Here is a 21,087-nt window from a genome sequence, read left to right as displayed (position 1 = left end):
TATAAACCCTGTGTCTTATAAAGATTCTGCTTGTATTGTCAGGCTCTGGATTGCATTGCATAAGTGGAAATTCCTTAAGATTCCAAGAGCAGGCTAACTTATTTCTTACACTTATTTCACTGAATTGCACTTCTGAAATGCTTATAATTGTGCTATACAGTTGATCTACTATATATTTGCACTGTTATAAAGCTAATTTATTGTTTCACTGCATTTATGTACTTTTTTAAACTGTTTTAACATTACTTAACTGTAAACTGCTTTTTCATACTGAGAGTTGTATTTTCTATTTGTGAGTGCTCAATCTGAACTTGTCTGTGTATTTTTCTTTGTTAAAAGCATTCTCAAGTCTGCTCCTTGATCTGTTTAAAACTTTCATTTAGTGGCTACAGCTAGGAACTGTAATAGTGTGCATTACCATAATTGCTTTTTTTATTTAAATTATTAAATTGTAAACTGCTTTCTCATACTGAGACTTGGATTTTCTCTTTTTGGGTGTTCTTTCTCTGCTTTAAAAGTGAGGTTTCTGTGTTCTGCTCAGGTGGCATAATCTTAATAGAGGCCTGTTGTGTAGGCTAGAAGTTTTGTTTCTGTTTCTGGCAGCCATTTTCTGCTGATTTTCTTCATTATTATTGAGACTAACAAGGCCTCCTGACCTTCTGTAGTACGAGTGATTGGGTAATAGCAGGGGCTGAGTAGTAATCTGATCTTCCAACTCTTCCATTCTTACTGCTATATAAACCCTGTGCCTTATAAAGGTTCTGCTTGTATTGTCAGGCTCTGGATTGTATTGCATAAGTGGAAATTCCTTAAGATTCCAAGAGCAGGCTAAGTTATTTCTTACACTTATTTCACTGAATTCCACTTCTGAAATGATTATAATTGTGCTATACACTTGATTTACTATTTTTTTGTACTGCTATAAAGTTTTTTTATTGTTTCACTGCATTTATGTACTATTTTAAACTGTTTAACATTACTTAACTGTAAACTGCTTTTTCATACTGAGAGTTGTATTTTCTGTTTGTGAGTGCTCTATCCAAACTTTTCTGTGCATTTTTGTCTCTTAAAAGCATTCTCGAGTCTGCTCCTTGATCTGTTTAAAACTTTCATTTAATGGCTACAGCTAGGAATTGTAATAGTGTGCATTACTGTAATTGTTTTTTTTATTTAAATTACTAAATTGTAAACTGCTTTTTCAAACTGAGACTTGCAGTTTCTCTTTTTTGGTGTTCTTTCTATGCTTTTAAAGTGAGGTTTCTGTGTTCTGCTCAGGTGGCATAATCTTGATAGAGGCCTGTTGTGTAGGCCAGAAGTTTTGTTTGTGTCTCTAGCAGCCATTTTCTGCTGATTGTCTTCATTATTATTGAGACTAACAAGGCCTCCTGACCTTCTGTAGTACGAGTGATTGGGTAATAGCAGGGGCTGAGTAGTAATCTAATCTTCCAACTCTTCCATTCTTACTGCTATATAAACCCTGTGTCTTATAAAGGTTCTGCTTGTATTGTCAGGCTCTGGATTAAATTGCATAAGTAGAAATTCCTTAAGCTTCCAAGAGCAGGCTAAGTTATTTCTTACACTTATTTCACTGAATTGCACTTCTGAAATGCTTATAATTGTGCTATACAGTTGATCTACTATATTTTTCCACTGTTATAAAGCTTTTTTATTGTTTCTCTGCATTTATGTACTGTTTTAAACTGTTTTAACATTACTTAACTGTAAACTGCTTTTTCATACTGAGAGTTGTATTTTGTATTTGTGAGTGCTCTATCTGAGCTTTTCTGTGCATTTTTGTTTGTTAAAAGCATTCTCGAGTCTGCTCCTTGATCTGTTTAAAACTTTCATTTAGTGGCTACAGCTAGGAACTGTAATAGTGTGCATTACTATAATTGTTTTTTTTTTTAATTTAAATTACTAAATTGTAAACTGCTTTTTTATACTGAGACTTGGATTTTCTCTTTTTGGGTGTTCTTTCTATGCTTTTAAAGTAAAGTCTCAGTTTCTGCTCAGGTGGCATAATCTTGATAGAGGCCTGTTGTGTAGGCTGGAAGTTTTGTTTGTGTTTCTGGCAGCCATTTTCTGCTGATTGTCTTCATTATTATTGAGACTAACAAGGCCTCCTGACCTTCTGTAGTACGAGTGATTGGGTAATAGCAGGGGCTGAATAGTAATCTGATATTCCAACTCTTCCATTCTTACTGCTATATAAACCCTGTGTCTTATAAAGGTTCTGCTTGTATTGTCAGGCTCTGGATTGCATTGCATAAGTGGAAATTCCTTAAGATTCCAAGAGCAGGCTGAGTTATTTCCTACACATATTTCACTAAATTGCACTTCTGAAACACTTATAATTGTGCTATTCAGTTGATCTACTATATTTTTGCACTGTTATAAAGTTTTTTTATTGTTTCGCTGCATTTATGTACTGTTTTAAACTGTTTTAACATTACTTAACTGTAAACTGCTTTTTCATACCCAGAGTTGTATTTTCTGTTTGTGAGTGCTCAGTCCGAACTTTTCTGTGCATTTTTGTCTGTTAAAAGCATACTCGTGTCTGCTCCTTCATCTGTTTAAAACTTTCATTTAGTGGCTACAGCTAGGAACTGTAATAGTGTGCATTAGTATAATTTTTTTTTTATTTAAATTACTAAATTGTAAACTACTTTTTCATACTGACACTTGGATTTTCTCTTTGTGGGTGTTCTTTCTATGCTTTTAAAGTAAAGTCTCAGTTTCTGCTCAGGTGGCATAATCTTGATAGAGGCCTGTTGTGTAGGCTGGAAGTTTTGTTTGTGTTTCTGGCAGCCATTTTCTGCTGATTGTCTTCATTATTATTGAGACTAACAAGGCCTCCTGACCTTCTGTAGTACGAGTGATTGGGTAATAGCAGGGGCTGAATAGTAATCTGATATTCCAACTCTTCCATTCTTACTGCTATATAAACCCTGTGTCTTATAAAGGTTCTGCTTGTATTGTCAGGCTCTGGATTGCATTGCCTAAGTGGAAATTCCTTAAGATTCCAAGAGCAGGCTGAGTTATTTCCTACACATATTTCACTAAATTGCACTTCTGAAACACTTATAATTGTGCTATTCAGTTGATCTACTATATTTTTACACTGTTATAAAGATTTTTTATTGTTTCGCTGCATTTATGTACTGTTTTAAACTGTTTTAACATTACTTAACTGTAAACTGCTTTTTCATACTGAGAGTTGTATTTTCTGTTTGTGAGTGCTCTATCCTAACTTTTCTGTGCATTTTTGTCTGTTAAAAGCATTTTCGAGTCTGCTCCTTGATCTGTTTAAAACTTTCATTTAGTGGCTACAGCTAGGAAGTGTAATAGTGTGCATTAGTATAATTGTTTTTTTTATTTAAATTACTAAATTGCAAACTGCTTTTTCATACTGAGACTTAGTTTCATAGTTTCATAGTTTAGTACTAGGCTATCTGCCCTGGGGCATTTGTAAGCCTAGCCATAGTGATGTGGCTTTCGCCACCCCATGAAATGGTACAAAAATGCACAGAATAGATTTAGAATACTGTGCCTCTGTCTAGTAGTGACACAGTGAAGGTCCCCTTATATAATAGAATTAGTTTACTGTGCCCCTGTCTAGTAGTGACACAGATGTGACCCCTGGGGTAAACTTACGATCTCCCATCCACTCATCAAGATTTCTCTTGAACAGAGTCAGTGAGGGGCTCTGCCTAACATGAACTGGGATCTTGTTCCAGAGCATGGGAAGCCTCTGGGTTATGAATCTATCCCTCCAGCATGTCCTATTCATACTTGTGCCGAGGTTTAAGTCTTTAGCTCTCGTGGTTCTGATGGAGTTGGATTTTTTGAGGTGGAGCATGTCCATCAGTTCCTGATTGGACATGGCCTTGTACGTCAGGCAGAGATCACCTCTGAGCAGGCAGTATGCTACTGAATAGAGCTGGAGTTTCTTTAGTCTGGCAGAATAAGACATATGTTGGAGACCCTTGATCCTCTTGGTGAAGTACTTTTGTGGTCTCTCCAGCTGTTGCAAATGCCGGGTGAGGTACATACCAAATGGGGCATTGTACTCAATCATGGGTCTGATGAGGGAGGAGTATAGGAAGAGTACAATGACATCCTTGGATCTGGATGTGAATCCCTTCATGATGAGGTGTGCAAGGTAGAATGTTTTTCTAACCACTTTGGCAATGTGGGTGTCAAATGAGAGGTTGCTGTCGACTTGGGTCCCTAGGTCTCTGATTACTTTTTCCGTACTCAGTGGGTTGCTGTCTATGTGATAATTTGTGGGTACTTTGTTTTTCCCAAAGGGATGACTACACATTTTTGGCATTTAGTTTAAGGCCATGACTCCGCACCAGTTGTCCGCTTCTGTGAGGCCTTTTGTAGGATGTATGTGTCCGCTGGTGTATCGACTATGGCCTAGTTTGCAGTCATCTGCGAACTTTGTCAGCCACAACCCTCCCATGTTTGCTTTAACATCTGAGAAGTAAATGCCGAACAAGAGGGGTCCCAGGACAGATCCCTGTGGGACACCACTTGTGACTGGCTTTGAGTCTGACATTGCTCCAGCAATTTTAACTTTATGGGTTCTGTCCTTTAGCCAGTTTGCAACCCATCTAGTGACATAAGGGTTTACGTTTAAGCTGTTGAGCTTATCTATGATGCCTGGGTGGGGTATTGTGTCGAAGGCCTTAGCCAAGTCCAGGTAGGCTGTATGGACTGCTTTGCCCTCATCAATGGCTCTAGTGACTGTTTCGAAAAAGTCAACCAGGTTCAAAAGGCAAGATCTGCCCTTTACAAAGCCAAACTGGGTGGGGTCAAGTGTCTGTAGGTCCCCAATGTCTCCGTTTATGAGTTCCATAATGATTCTTTCCATAGCTTTGCAGATCAGGCTGTTTAAGCTTATGGGGCGGTAGTTCCCAGGGTCTGTAGAGGTGCCCCCTTTGTGGAGTGGGACCACTGTTGCTGTACGCCAGTGTTCAGGTACATATCCTGTAGTAAGGCTAAGGTTAAATAGCATTTTTATGTGCGGGTTTAGCTCCTCTTGGAGTTCACGTAGCACGCAACCCGGGATACTGTCAGGTCCCATTGATGCGTTTTTAGCTTTGCTGAGGGCGGCTCTCACTTGGACATCTGAGATGACAGGGAGATTACATTCAGCTGGGATAAGTATTTCTTCTTTGGGGTGAGGAGGGAGAAATTTGCACTGAATCTGTCAGCCAGAATGTTGGCAATATCTGTGGGTTCAGTGTATTTTTTGTTGTTGTGAACTAACTCTGGGCATATCTGAGGGTTTCCGCCCAGGTTTCTAACATAGCTGAAGAAGGCTTTGTGGTTATCTTTAGTGTCCTTAGCGATTTTTCTCTCAAAGTTGGCCGTGGATGTTTTTATGAGAGAATGTAGTTTTCTGCAAGTGTTGATCAGAGATGTCTTCCCTTTATGGGATTTTGCTCTGTCATGCAGTAGCTTCCTTCTTTTGTTATACAATTTGTTAATGGCTGAGGTCCACCAGACAGGACGCTTGCCTTTGGTGGAGAGGGACTTGGATTTATTTGGGATTGCATGATCCATGCATTCTTGGAGATGTCCATAGAAAGCATTTGTGAAGGATTCAGCATTGTGGGATGTGGTATCCACTGGCTCAGTGGGCTTAAAGGATACCATCTCAGTCTTAAGAAGAGTGAAGTCTGCTTTTGAGAAGTTTTTCACTGTGGTCTTCTGTGCTGGGGGTGGAGGTGGGATATATATATCCAGGGTGATTAGTTTGTGGTCAGATCTCACTAGTGAGGGGTATACCTCCGGTGTGGAGCATTTTGTCCCCATGTTTGTGATGATCAGGTCTAGTATATTATCTCCCCTAGTGGGAGAGGTGACTAGTTGTTCCAGTGCATTTGAATTTATGAATTCCAGGAACCTTTGGGCTAGGGTGTTAGGGCTAGAATAATGTACCCAATCTATGTTAGGGTAGTTGAAGTCTCCCAGTATGATGGTATTTTGTGATACATTCATATCCTCCAATGTCTTCAGGAAGGCTAAGTGGGGTTCCTGAGATTGGGAGGGTGGTTTGTAACATGCTACCAGTTGTATAGCAGTTTTGCCTATGGTTAGTTGCACCTGTATGGTCTCCGATGCTTCATGTGTTGCTACTAACCTGGAGGTGTGGGTGTCCTTGATGAATATGGACACCTCCTCCCTTGTGGTTCGGCCTGGGTTTTGGGGCCAAAAAGCATGATACGAGGTATAGCCTGGTAGCGCTGGGGTGCTCTCAGGAGCCTTGAACCAGGTTTCAGTTACTGCACAGATGTCGATGTTCTCCATACTGAGGAGTGCATCGAGTGCCTGCATCTTGAGATTTAGACTTCTGGCGTTGAGCAGCATTACCCTTATTTTTTTCCATTTTGTTTTCTAAGGAGGTGGGTTTGTCTTTGAGCCTTGCCTAAAAAGGCACTATGGGGTGGCAAGAGCCTTAGCCAATATCCAGAAGCCCAGTGGTGACAGGTGCAAGCCGTTTGCAAAGCAGCGTGGCTTGTCCAACATGTCATCCCAGGCAGACAGACATTGGATCCCCTTAGAATGACACCAGTACTTGAGCCAATTATTAAAGCTGATCATCTTGTCTTTGTATTGTGGCATCATTCTTGGTGAGGGCAAGATGCTGCTCAGGGTCAGGGTCATACCAGCCTGGGCTACATAATCAGAGAGCTCCTCTATGTCACTTTTCATGTAGTCCAGGGAGGTATGTCTCAGGTCATTCACGCCAGCATGGAGAATGACGGAGTCATATTTGTACTTGCTTTGGAGTGACCTGAGTGCATGTGTTATGTGGCGGATCCTAGCTCCTGATAGGCAGCTCACAGTCACCCTCTCCTTGTTCAGCCTGGTAAGCGGGACATCAGTGTGTCTGACTATAGAGTCACCTATTACTAGTGTATCAGGCATGGTGTTTGGCCTTAAGGGCTGTGAGTGATTGACACACTGATTTATTAAAGTATGTGTTGCATGTGTTTTGTTTTGAGGTGGTGGATTTTTGGATGTCTGCTTTGGGAGCCTCTGTTGTTTTGGTAAGTTTTTTGTTAGAGCCTTCGAGTATGTCTTTGTGTTTTTATGTGTTTGGTTTGCAGTTGTGGTAGGTCTATGTGGGACTGGGTTTGTTGTGTGTGTGGTTACCATCTCCTCCTGTCTGGTCATGCCAGCCCTGAGTTGAGAGAGTTCAGCCTCCAGTTTGACTATATAGTTGCATCTCTCACATGTATTTGTGTTTGTTGGGAGAAGGAGAGGGTTGTCTGTGTACATGAGACAATTGTAGCATTGTCTCAAGATACCCAGATTAACCAGCTGAACTGGAGAGGACACCAGTAATCTACAACTCGACATGCTAGAACAGTATAAGGGAGTGTTGTGCCTTTAAGGGAAGAGGATATTCACAGGGGTGGTAGGTGGATGTAGTGCTTACTTAGTACGAGAGTGCTTACTTAGTAGAGAAGTTTTGAGAACAAATGCTAGGCTTATAATATAGCGAGTAGTCTGATTATACTAAGAGTAGAGCTTCCTTAAGGGAAATTTGGAAGAGCAGACTTGGCGGAGCCAGAAGAAGTTTAACCTAGTTTAACCGGCACTGCGCTATGCGCACAAATGTGCAAAGCCGTGCAAACGCGGATTTTAAACGGGGAACTTCAAAAGAGCTAGAAATGGTCCAAAACAACCAATTACTACAGCTCTTGTGCTGAGGTCACTTCCTACAGGGACAGGTAGGCTGCTCAAGACTCCCCACTCCCACTGGAGAGCAAAGAAACTTCCTTCTATCCAAGTAAGGTAATGGACAACACAGGAACTACACCAAAGCCCAGAATACAGCAATGCCTGTAAACTGGTCTAAACTAGTCGAGGAGAGGCAGGAAAACAAGGATTATTTTTTTGGGTTTTTTTGTTTTTAGACAGAAACACACAGAAAATGCAGAAACAGTAATAAATCAGTTACACAGGCTAGCACACTTTAGTGGGCAGCCTCAACAGTTAAATTAAGCAAACAAACAAACAAACAAACTTTCGATCAAATTCTACTAAAATGTAACTTTAAGTGCAGATATTAAAATAATGCAGCAAACAGCTAAAAAAAAACAGTTTAAGCTTGTTAAGGGTTTGGATTTTCTCTTTTTGGGTGTTCTTTCTGTGCTTTCAAAGTGAGGTTTCTGTGTTCTGCTCAGGTGGCATAATCTTGATAGAGGCCTGTTGTGTAGGCTGGAAGTTTTGTTTGTGTTTCTGGCAGCCATTTTCTGCTGATTGTCTTCATTATTATTGAGACTAACAAGGCCTCCTGACCTTCTGTAGTACGAGTGATTGGGTAATAGCAGGGGCTGAGTAGTAATCTGATCTTCCAACTCTTCCATTCTTACTGCTATATAAACCCTGTGTCTTATAAAGGTTCTGCTTGTATTTTTAGACTCTGGATTATATTGCATAAGTGGAAATTCCTTAAGATTCCAAGAGCAGGCTGAGTTATTTTGTACACTTATTTCACTGAATTGCACTTCTGAAATGCTTGTAATTGTGCTATACAGTTGATCTACTATATTTTTACACTGTTATAAAGCTTTTTTATTGTTTCACTGCATTTATGTACTGTTTTAAACTGTTTTAACATTACTTAACTGTAAACTGCTTTTTCATACTGAGAGTTGTATTTTCTGTTTGTGAGTGCTCTATCCGAACGTTTCTGTGCATTTTTGTTTGTTAAAAGCATTCTCGAGTCTGCTCCTTGATCTGTTTAAAACTTTCATTTAGTGGCTACAGCTAGGAACTGTAATAGTGTGCATTACTATAATTGTTTTTTTTGTTATTTAAATTACTAAATTGTAAACTGCTTTTTCATACTGAGACTTGGATTTTCTCTTTTTGGGTGTTCTTTCTATGCTTTTAAAGTGAGGTTTCTGTGTTCTGCTCAGGTGGCATAATCTTGATAGAGGCCTGTTGTGTAGGCTGGAAGTTTTGTTTGTGTTTCTGGCAGCCATTTTCTGCTGATTGTCTTCATTATTATTGAGACTAACAAGGCCTCCTGACCTTCTGTAGTATGAGTGATTGGGTAATAGCAGGGGCTGAGTAGTAATCTGATCTTCCAACTCTTCCATTCTTACTGTTATATAAACCCTGTGTCTTATAAAGGTTCTGCTTGTATTGTCAGGCTCTGGATTAAATTGCATAAGTGGAAATTCCTTATGATTCCAAGAGCAGGCTAAGTTATTTTTTACACTTATTTCACTGAATTGCACTTCTGAAACACCTGTAATTGTGCTATACAGTTGATCTACTATATTTTTACACTGTTATAAAGCTTTTTTTATTGTTTCACTGCATTTATGTACTGTTTTAAACTGTTTTAACATTACTTAACTGTAAACTGCTTTTTCATACTGAGAGTTGTATTTTCTGTTTGTGAGTGCTCTATCCAAACTTTTCTGTGCATTTTTGTTTGTTAAAAGCATTCTCGAGTCTGCTCCTTGATCTGTTTAAAACTTTCATTTAGTGGCTACAGCTAGGAACTGTAATAGTGTGCATTACTATAATTGTTTTTTTTATTTAAATTACTAAATTGTAAACTGCTTTTTCATACTGAGACTTGGATTTTCTCTTTGTGGGTGTTCTTTCTATGCTTTTAAAGTGAGGTTTCTGTGTTCTGCTCAGGTGGCATAATCTTGATAGAGGCCTGTTGTGTAGGCTGGAAGTTTTGTTTGTGTTTCTGGCAGCCATTTTCTGATGATTGTCTTCATTATTATTGAGACTAACAAGGCCTCCTGACCTTCTGTAGTACGAGTGATTGGGCAATAGCAGGGGCTGAGTAGTAATCTGATCTTCCAACTCTTCCATTCTTACTGCTATATAAACCCTGTGTCTTATAAAGGTTCTGCTTGTATTGTCAGGCTCTGAATTAAATTGCATAAGTGGAAATTCCTTAACATTCCAAGAGCAGGCTAAGTTATTTTTTACACTTATTTCACTGAATTGCACTTCTAAAACGCTTGTAATTCTGCTATACAGTTGATCTACTATATATTTACACTGTTATAAAGCTTTTTTATTGTTTCACTGCATTTATGTACTGTTTTAAACTGTTTTAACATTACTTAACTGTAAACTGCTTTTTCATACTGAGAGTTGTATTTTCTGTTTGTGAGTGCTCTATCTGAACTTTTCTGTGCATTTTTGTCTGTTAAAAGCATTCTCGAGTCTGCTTCTTGATCTGTTTAAAACTTTCATTTAGTGGCTACAGCTAGGAACTGTAATAGTGTGCATTACTATAATTGTTTTTTTTTATTTAAATTACTAAATTGTAAACTGCTTTTTCATACTGAGACTTGGATTTTCTCATTTTGGGTGTTCTTTCTATGCTTTTAAAGTGAGGTTTCTGTGTTCTGCTCAGGTGGCATAATCTTGATAGAGGCCTGTTGTGTAGGCTGGAAGTTTTGTTTGTGTTTCTGGCAGCCATTTTCTGCTGATTGTCTTCATTATTATTGAGACTAACAAGGCCTCCTGACCTTCTGTGGTATGAGTGATTGGGTAATAGCAGGGGCTGAGTAGTAATCTGATCTTCCAACTCTTCCATTCTTACTGTTATATAAACCCTGTGTCTTATAAAGGTTCTGCTTGTATTGTCAGGCTCTGGATTAAATTGCATAAGTGGAAATTCCTTAAGATTCCAAGAGCAGGCTAAGTTATTTTTTACACTTATTTCACTGAATTGCACTTCTGAAACGCTTATAATTCTGCTATACAGTTGATATACTATATTTTTACACTGTTATAAAGCTTTTTTTATTGTTTCACTGCATTTATGTACTGTTTTAAACTGTTTTAACATTACTTAACTGTAAACTGTTTTCTCATACTGAGAGTTGTATTTTCTGTTTGTGAGTGCTCTATCCGAACTTTTCTGTGCATTTGTGTTTGTTAAAAGTATTCTCGAGTCTGCTCTTTGATCTGTTTAAAACTTTCCTTTAGTGGCTACAGCTAGGAACTGTAATAGTGTGCATTACTATAATTGTTTTTTTTTATTTAAATTACTAAATTGTAAACTGCTTTTTCATACTGAGACTTGGATTTTCTCTTTTTGGGTGTTCTTTCTATGCTTTTAAAGTGAGGTTTCTGTGTTCTGCTCAGGTGCCATAATCTTGATAGATGCCTGTTGTGTAGGCTGGAAGTTTTGTTTGTGTTTCTGGCAGCCATTTTCTGATGATTGTCTTCATTATTATTGAGACTAACAAGGCCTCCTGACCTTCTGTAGTACGAGTGATTGGGTAATAGCAGGGGCTGAGTAGTAATCTAGTCTTCCAACTCTTCCATTCTTACTGTTATATAAACCCTGTGTCTTATAAAGGTTCTGCTTGTATTGTCAGGCTCTGGATTAAATTGCATAAGTGGAAATTCCTTAATATTCCAAGAGCAGGCTAAGTTATTTTGTACACTTATTTCACTGAATTGCACTTCTGAAATGCTTGTAATTGTGCTATACAGTTGATCTACTATATTTTTACACTGTTATAAAGCTTTTTTATTGTTTCACTGCATTTATGTACTGTTTTAAACTGTTTTAACATTACTTAACTGTAAACTGCTTTTTCATACTGAGAGTTGTATTTTCTGTTTGTGAGTGCTCTATCCGAACATTTCTGTGCATTTTTGTTTGTTAAAAGCATTCTCGAGTCTGCTCCTTGATCTGTTTAAAACTTTCATTTAGTGGCTACAGCTAGGAACTGTAATAGTGTGCATTACTATAATTGTTTTTTTTATTTAAATTACTAAATTGTAAACTGCTTTTTCATACTGAGACTTGGATTTTCTCTTTTTGGGTGTTCTTTCTATGCTTTTAAAGTGAGGTTTCTGTGTTCTGCTCAGGTGGCATAATCTTGATAGAGGCCTGTTGTGTAGGCTGGAAGTTTTGTTTGTGTTTCTGGCAGCCATTTTCTGCTGATTGTCTTCATTATTATTGAGACTAACAAGGCCTCCTGACCTTCTGTAGTACGAGTAATTGGGTAATAGCAGGGGCTGAGTAGTAATCTTATCTTCCAACTCTTCCAGTCTTACTGCTATATAAACCCTGTGTCTTATAAAGGTTCTGCTTGTATTGTCAGGCTCTGGATTCCATAGCATAAGTGGAAATTCCTTAAGATTCCAAGAGCAGGCTAAGTTATTTCTTACACTTATTTCACTGAATTGCACTTCTGAAATGCTTATAATTGTGCTATACAGTTGATCTACTATATTTTTGCACTGTTATAAAGCTTTTTTATTGTTTCACTGCATTTATGTACTGTTTTAAACTGTTTTAACATTACTTAACTGTAAACTGCTTTTTCATACTGAGAGTTGTATTTTCTGTTTGTGAGTGCTCTATCCGAACCTTTCTCGTCTGCTCCTTGATCTGTTTAAAACTAGAATATCGTATAGCACAATTATAAGCATTTCAGAAGTGCAATTCAGTGAAATAATTGTAAGAAATAACTTAGCCTGCTCTGAATCTTAAAGAATTTCCACTTATGCAATGCAATCCAGAGCCTGACAATACAAGCAGAACCTTTAAGACACAGGGTTTATATAGCAGTAAGAATGGAAGAGTTGGAAGATCACATTACTACTCAGCGCCTGCTATTACCCAATCACTCTTACTACAGAAGGTCAGGAGGCCTTGTTAGTCTCAATAATAATGAAGATCTACTATATTTTTGCCCTGCTATAAAGCTTTTATATTGTTTCACTGCATTTATGTACTGTTTTAAACTGTTTTTACATTACTTAACTGTAAACTGCTTTTTCATACTGAGAGTTGTGTTTTCTCTTTGTGCGTGCTCTATCTGAACTTTTCTGTGCATTTTTGTCTGTTAAAAGCATTCTCGAGTCTGCTTCTTGATCTCTTTAAAACTTTCATTTAGTGGCTACAGCTAGGAACTGTAATAGTGTGCATAACTATAATTGTTTTTTTTTTATTTAATTTACTAAATTGTAAACTGCTTTTTCATACTGAGACTTGGATTTTCTCTTTTTGGGTGATCTTTCTATGCTTTTAAAGTGAAGTTTATGTGTTCTGCTCAGGTGGTATAATCTTGATAGAGGCCTATTGTGTAGGCTGGAAGTTTAGTTTGTGTTTCTGGCAGCCATTTTCTGCTGATTGTCTTCATGATTATTGAGACCAACAAGGCCGCCTGACCTTCTGTAGTACGAGTGATTGGGCAATAGCAGGGGCTGAGTAGTAATCTGATCTTCCAACTCTTCCATTCTTACTGTTATATAAACCATGTGTCTTATAAAGGTTCTGCTTGTATTGTCAGGCTCTGAATTAAATTGCATAAGTGGAAATCCCTTAACATTCCAAGAGCAGGCTAAGTTATTTTTTACACTTATTTCACTGAATTGCACTTCAAAACGCTTGTAATTGTGCTATACAGTTGATCTACTATATATTTACACTGTTATAAAGCTTTTATATTGTTTCACTGCATTTATGTACTGTTTTAAACTGTTTTAACATTACTTAACTGTAAACTGTTTTCTCATACTGAGAGTTGTATTTTCTGTTTGTGAGTGCTCTAGCCGAACTTTTCTGTGCATTTTTGTTTTTTAAAAGTATTCTCGAGTCTGCTTCTTGATCTCTTTAAAACTTTCATTTAGTGGCTACAGCTAGGAACTGTAATAGTGTGCATTACTATAATTGTTTTTTTATTTAAATTACTAAATTGTAAACTGCTTTTTGATACTGAGACTTGGATTTTCTCTTTTTGGGTGTTCTTTCTATGCTTTTAAAGTGAGGTTTCTGTGTTCTGCTCAGGTGGCATAATCTTGATAGAGGCCTGTTGTGTAGGCTGGAAGTTTTGTTTGTGTTTCTGGCAGCCATTTTCTGCTGATTGTCTTCATTATTATTGAGACTAACAAGGCCTCCTGACCTTCTGTTGTATGAGTGATTGGGTAATAGCAGGGGCTGAGTCGTAATCTCCCAACTCTTCCATTCTTACTGCTATATAAATCCTGTGTCTTATAAAGGTTCTGCTTGTATTGTCAGGCTCTGGATTGCATTGCATAAGTGGAAATTCCTTAAGATTCCAAGAGCAGGCTAAGTTATTTTTTACACTTATTTCACTGAATTGCACTTCTGAAATGCCTGTAAATGTGCTATACAGTTGATCTACTATATTTTTACACTGTTATAAAGCTTTTTTTATTGTTTCACTGCATTTATGTACTGTTTTAAACTGTTTTAACATTACTTAACTGTAAACTACTTTTTCATACTGAGAGTTGTATTTTCTGTTTGTGAGTGCTCTATCCAAACTTTTCTGTGCATTTTTGTTGGTTAAAAGCATTCTCGAGTCTGCTCCTTGATCTGTTTAAAACCTTCCTTTAGTGGCTACAGCTAGGAACTGTAATAGTGTGCATTACTATACTTGTTTTTTTTATTTAAATTACTAAATTGTAAACTGCTTTTTCATACTGAGACTTGGATTTTCTCTTTTTGGGTGTTCTTTCTATGCTTTTAAAGTGAGGTTTCTGTGTTCTGCTCAGGTGCCATAATCTTGATAGATGCCTGTTGTGTAGGCTGGAAGTTTTGTTTGTGTTTCTGGCAGCCATTTTCTGATGATTGTCTTCATTATTATTGAGACTAACAAGGCCTCCTGACCTTCTGTAGTACGAGTGATTGGGTAATAGCAGAGGCCGAGTAGTAATCTAGTCTTCCAACTCTTCCATTCTTACTGTTATATAAACCCTGTGTCTTATAAAGGTTCTGCTTGTATTGTCAGGCTCTGGATTAAATTGCATAAGTGGAAATTCCTTAATATTCCAAGAGCAGGCTAAGTTATTTTGTACACTTATTTCACTGAATTGCACTTCTGAAATGCTTGTAATTGTGCTATACAGTTGATCTACTATATTTTTACACTGTTATAAAGCTTTTTTATTGTTTCACTGCATTTATGTACTGTTTTAAACTGTTTTAACATTACTTAACTGTAAACTGCTTTTTCATACTGAGAGTTGTATTTTCTGTTTGTGAGTGCTCTATCCGAACGTTTCTGTGCATTTTTGTTTGTTAAAAGCATTCTCGAGTCTGCTCCTTGATCTGTTTAAAACTTTCATTTAGTGGCTACAGCTAGGAACTGTAATAGTGTGCATTACTATAATTGTTTTTTTTGTTATTTAAATTACTAAATTGTAAACTGCTTTTTCATACTGAGACTTGGATTTTCTCTTTTTGGGTGTTCTTTCTGTACTTTTAAAGTGAGGTTTCTGTGTTCTGCTCAGATGGCATAATCTTGATAGAGGCCTGTTGTGTAGGCTGGAAGTTTTGTTTGTGTTTCTGGAAGCCATTTTCTGCTGATTGTCTTCATTATTATTGAGACTAACAAGGCCTCCTGACCTTCTGTAGTACGAGTAATTGGGTAATAGCAGGGGCTGAGTAGTAATCTTATCTTCCAACTCTTCCAGTCTTACTGCTATATAAACCCTGTGTCTTATAAAGGTTCTGCTTGTATTGTCAGGCTCTGGATTCCATAGCATAAGTGGAAATTCCTTAAGATTCCAAGAGCAGGCTAAGTTATTTCTTACACTTATTTCACTGAATTGCACTTCTGAAATGCTTATAATTGTGCTATACAGTTGATCTACTATATTTTTGCACTGTTATAAAGCTTTTTTATTGTTTCACTGCATTTATGTACTGTTTTAAACTGTTTTAACATTACTTAACTGTAAACTGCTTTTTCATACTGAGAGTTGTATTTTCTGTTTGTGAGTGCTCTATCCGAACCTTTCTCGAGTCTGCTCCTTGATCTGTTTAAAACTAGAATATCGTATAGCACAATTATAAGCATTTCAGAAGTGCAATTCAGTGAAATAATTGTAAGAAATAACTTAGCCTGCTCTTGGAATCTTAAAGAATTTCCACTTATGCAATGCAATCCAGAGCCTGACAATACAAGCAGAACCTTTATAAGACACAGGGTTTATATAGCAGTAAGAATGGAAGAGTTGGAAGATCAGATTACTACTCAGCCCCTGCTATTACCCAATCACTCGTACTACAGAAGGTCAGGAGGCCTTGTTAGTCTCAATAATAATGAAGATCTACTATATTTTTGCCCTGCTATAAAGCTTTTATATTGTTTCACTGCATTTATGTACTGTTTTAAACTGTTTTTACATTACTTAACTGTAAACTGCTTTTTCATACTGAGAGTTGTGTTTTCTCTTTGTGCGTGCTCTATCTGAACTTTTCTGTGCATTTTTGTCTGTTAAAAGCATTCTCGAGTCTGCTTCTTGATCTCTTTAAAACTTTCATTTAGTGGCTACAGCTAGGAACTGTAATAGTGTGCATAACTATAATTGTTTTTTTTTTTTATTTAATTTACTAAATTGTAAACTGCTTTTTCATACTGAGACTTGGATTTTCTCTTTTTGGGTGATCTTTCTATGCTTTTAAAGTGAAGTTTATGTGTTCTGCTCAGGTGGCATAATCTTGATAGAGGCCTATTGTGTAGGCTGGAAGTTTAGTTTGTGTTTCTGGCAGCCATTTTCTGCTGATTGTCTTCATGATTATTGAGACCAACAAGGCCGCCTGACCTTCTGTAGTACGAGTGATTGGGCAATAGCAGGGGCTGAGTAGTAATCTGATCTTCCAACTCTTCCATTCTTACTGTTATATAAACCATGTGTCTTATAAAGGTTCTGCTTGTATTGTCAGGCTCTGAATTAAATTGCATAAGTGGAAATCCCTTAACATTCCAAGAGCAGGCTAAGTTATTTTTTACACTTATTTCACTGAATTGCACTTCAAAACGCTTGTAATTGTGCTATACAGTTGATCTACTATATATTTACACTGTTATAAAACTTTTATATTGTTTCACTGCATTTATGTACTGTTTTAAACTGTTTTAACATTACTTAACTGTAAACTGTTTTCCCATACTGAGAGTTGTATTTTCTGTTTGTGAGTGCTCTATCCGAACTTTTCTGTGCATTTTTGTTTTTTAAAAGTATTCTCGAGTCTGCTTCTTGATCTCTTTAAAACTTTCATTTAGTGGCTACAGCTAGGAACTGTAACAGTGTGTATTACTAGAATTGTTTTTTTTTATTTAAATTACTAAATTGTAAACTGCTTTTTCATACTGAGACTTGGATTTTCTCTTTTTGGGTGTTCTTTCTATGCTTTTAAAGTGAGGTTTCTGTGTTCTGCTCAGGTGCCATAATCTTGATAGATGCCTGTTGTGTAGGCTGGAAGTTTTGTTTGTGTTTCTGGCAGCCATTTTCTGATGATTGTCTTCATTATTATTGAGACTAACAAGGCCTCCTGACCTTCTGTAGTACGAGTGATTGGGTAATAGCAGAGGCCGAGTAGTAATCTAGTCTTCCAACTCTTCCATTCTTACTGTTATATAAACCCTGTGTCTTATAAAGGTTCTGCTTGTATTGTCAGGCTCTGGATTAAATTGCATAAGTGGAAATTCCTTAATATTCCAAGAGCAGGCTAAGTTATTTTGTACACTTATTTCACTGAATTGCACTTCTGAAATGCTTGTAATTGTGCTATACAGTTGATCTACTATATTTTTACACTGTTATAAAGCTTTTTTATTGTTTCACTGCATTTATGTACTGTTTTAAACTGTTTTAACATTACTTAACTGTAAACTGCTTTTTCATACTGAGAGTTGTATTTTCTGTTTGTGAGTGCTCTATCCGAACGTTTCTGTGCATTTTTGTTTGTTAAAAGCATTCTCGAGTCTGCTCCTTGATCTGTTTAAAACTTTCATTTAGTGGCTACAGCTAGGAACTGTAATAGTGTGCATTACTATAATTGTTTTTTTTGTTATTTAAATTACTAAATTGTAAACTGCTTTTTCATACTGAGACTTGGATTTTCTCTTTTTGGGTGTTCTTTCTGTACTTTTAAAGTGAGGTTTCTGTGTTCTGCTCAGATGGCATAATCTTGATAGAGGCCTGTTGTGTAGGCTGGAAGTTTTGTTTGTGTTTCTGGAAGCCATTTTCTGCTGATTGTCTTCATTATTATTGAGACTAACAAGGCCTCCTGACCTTCTGTAGTACGAGTAATTGGGTAATAGCAGGGGCTGAGTAGTAATCTTATCTTCCAACTCTTCCAGTCTTACTGCTATATAAACCCTGTGTCTTATAAAGGTTCTGCTTGTATTGTCAGGCTCTGGATTTCATAGCATAAGTGGAAATTCCTTAAGATTCCAAGAGCAGGCTAAGTTATTTCTTACACTTATTTCACTGAATTGCACTTCTGAAATGCTTATAATTGTGCTATACAGTTGATCTACTATATTTTTGCACTGTTATAAAGCTTTTTTATTGTTTCACTGCATTTATGTACTGTTTTAAACTGTTTTAACATTACTTAACTGTAAACTGCTTTTTCATACTGAGAGTTGTATTTTCTGTTTGTGAGTGCTCTATCCGAACCTTTCTCGAGTCTGCTCCTTGATCTGTTTAAAACTAGAATATCGTATAGCACAATTATAAGCATTTCAGAAGTGCAATTCAGTGAAATAATTGTAAGAAATAACTTAGCCTGCTCTTGGAATCTTAAAGAATTTCCACTTATGCAATGCAATCCAGAGCCTGACAATACAAGCAGAACCTTTATAAGACACAGGGTTTATATAGCAGTAAGAATGGAAGAGTTGGAAGATCAGATTACTACTCAGCCCCTGCTATTACCCAATCACTCGTACTACAGAAGGTCAGGAGGCCTTGTTAGTCTCAATAATAATGAAGATCTACTATATTTTTGCCCTGCTATAAAGCTTTTATATTGTTTCACTGCATTTATGTACTGTTTTAAACTGTTTTTACATTACTTAACTGTAAACTGCTTTTTCATACTGAGAGTTGTGTTTTCTCTTTGTGCGTGCTCTATCTGAACTTTTCTGTGCATTTTTGTCTGTTAAAAGCATTCTCGAGTCTGCTTCTTGATCTCTTTAAAACTTTCATTTAGTGGCTACAGCTAGGAACTGTAATAGTGTGCATAACTATAATTGTTTTTTTTTTATTTAATTTACTAAATTGTAAACTGCTTTTTCATACTGAGACTTGGATTTTCTCTTTTTGGGTGATCTTACTATGCTTTTATAGTGAAGTTTATGTGTTCTGCTCAGGTGGCATAATCTTGATAGAGGCCTATTGTGTAGGCTGGAAGTTTAGTTTGTGTTTCTGGCAGCCATTTTCTGCTGATTGTCTTCATGATTATTGAGACCAACAAGGCCGCCTGACCTTCTGTAGTACGAGTGATTGGGCAATAGCAGGGGCTGAGTAGTAATCTGATCTTCCAACTCTTCCATTCTTACTGTTATATAAACCATGTGTCTTATAAAGGTTCTGCTTGTATTGTCAGGCTCTGAATTAAATTGCATAAGTGGAAATCCCTTAACATTCCAAGAGCAGGCTAAGTTATTTTTTACACTTATTTCACTGAATTGCACTTCAAAACGCTTGTAAATGTGCTATACAGTTGATCTACTATATATTTACACTGTTATAAACCTTTTATATTGTTTCACTGCATTTATGTACTGTTTTAAACTGTTTTAACATTACTTAACTGTAAACTGTTTTCTCATACTGAGAGTTGTATTTTCTGTTTGTGAGTGCTCTAGCCGAACTTTTCTGTGCATTTTTGTTTTTTAAAAGTATTCTCGAGTCTGCTTCTTGATCTCTTTAAAACTTTCATTTAGTGGCTACAGCTAGGAACTGTAATAGTGTGCATTACTATAATTGTTTTTTTTTAATTTAAATTACTAAATTGTAAACTGCTTTTTGATACTGAGACTTGGATTTTCTCTTTTTGGGTGTTCTTTCTATGCTTTTAAAGTGAGGTTTCTGTGTTCTGCTCAGGTGGCATAATCTTGATAGAGGCCTGTTGTGTAGGCTGGAAGTTTTGTTTGTGTTTCTAGCAGCCATTTTCTGCTGATTGTCTTCATTATTATTGAGACTAACAAGGCCTCCTGACCTTCTGTTGTATGAGTGATTGGGTAATAGCAGGGGCTGAGTCGTAATCTCCCAACTCTTCCATTCTTACTGCTATATAAATCCTGTGTCTTATAAAGGTTCTGCTTGTATTGTCAGGCTCTGGATTGCATTGCATAAGTGGAAATTCCTTAAGATTCCAAGAGCAGGCTAAGTTATTTTTTACACTTATTTCACTGAATTGCACTTCTGAAATGCCTGTAAATGTGCTATACAGTTGATCTACTATATTTTTACACTGTTATAAAGCTTTTTTTATTGTTTCACTGCATTTATGTACTGTTTTAAACTGTTTTAACATTACTTAACTGTAAACTACTTTTTCATACTGAGAGTTGTATTTTCTGTTTGTGAGTGCTCTATCCAAACTTTTCTGTGCATTTTTGTTGGTTAAAAGCATTCTCGAGTCTGCTCCTTGATCTGTTTAAAACCTTCCTTTAGTGGCTACAGCTAGGAACTGTAATAGTGTGCATTACTATACTTGTTTTTTTTATTTAAATTACTAAATTGTAAACTGCTATTTCATACTGAGACTTGGATTTTCTCTTATTGGGTGTTCTTTCTATGCTTTTAAAGTGAGGTTTCTGTGTTCTGCTCAGGTGCCATAATCTTGATAGATGCCTGTTGTGTAGGCTGGAAGTTTTGTTTGTGTTTCTGGCAGCCATTTTCTGATGATTGTCTTCATTATTATTGAGACTAACAAGGCCTCCTGACCTTCTGTAGTACGAGTCATTGGGTAATAGCAGAGGCCGAGTAGTAATCTAGTCTTCCATTCTTACTGTTATATAAACCCTGTGTCTTATAAAGGTTCTGCTTGTATTGTCAGGCTCTGGATTAAATTGCATAAGTGGAAATTCCTTAATATTCCAAGAGCAGGCTAAGTTATTTTGTACACTTATTTCACTGAATTGCACTTCTGAAATGCTTGTAATTGTGCTATACAGTTGATCTACTATATTATTACACTGTTATAAAGCTTTTTTATTGTTTCACTGCATTTATGTACTGTTTTAAACTGTTTTAACATTACTTAACTGTAAACTGCTTTTTCATACTGAG

This window comes from Protopterus annectens, chromosome 13.part0 (genome assembly GCF_019279795.1).
Source record: "Protopterus annectens isolate FY-2018-M chromosome 13.part0, PAN1.0, whole genome shotgun sequence".
Taxonomy (NCBI): Eukaryota; Metazoa; Chordata; order Ceratodontiformes; family Protopteridae; genus Protopterus; species Protopterus annectens.
This window is presented reverse-complemented; position numbering follows the sequence as displayed.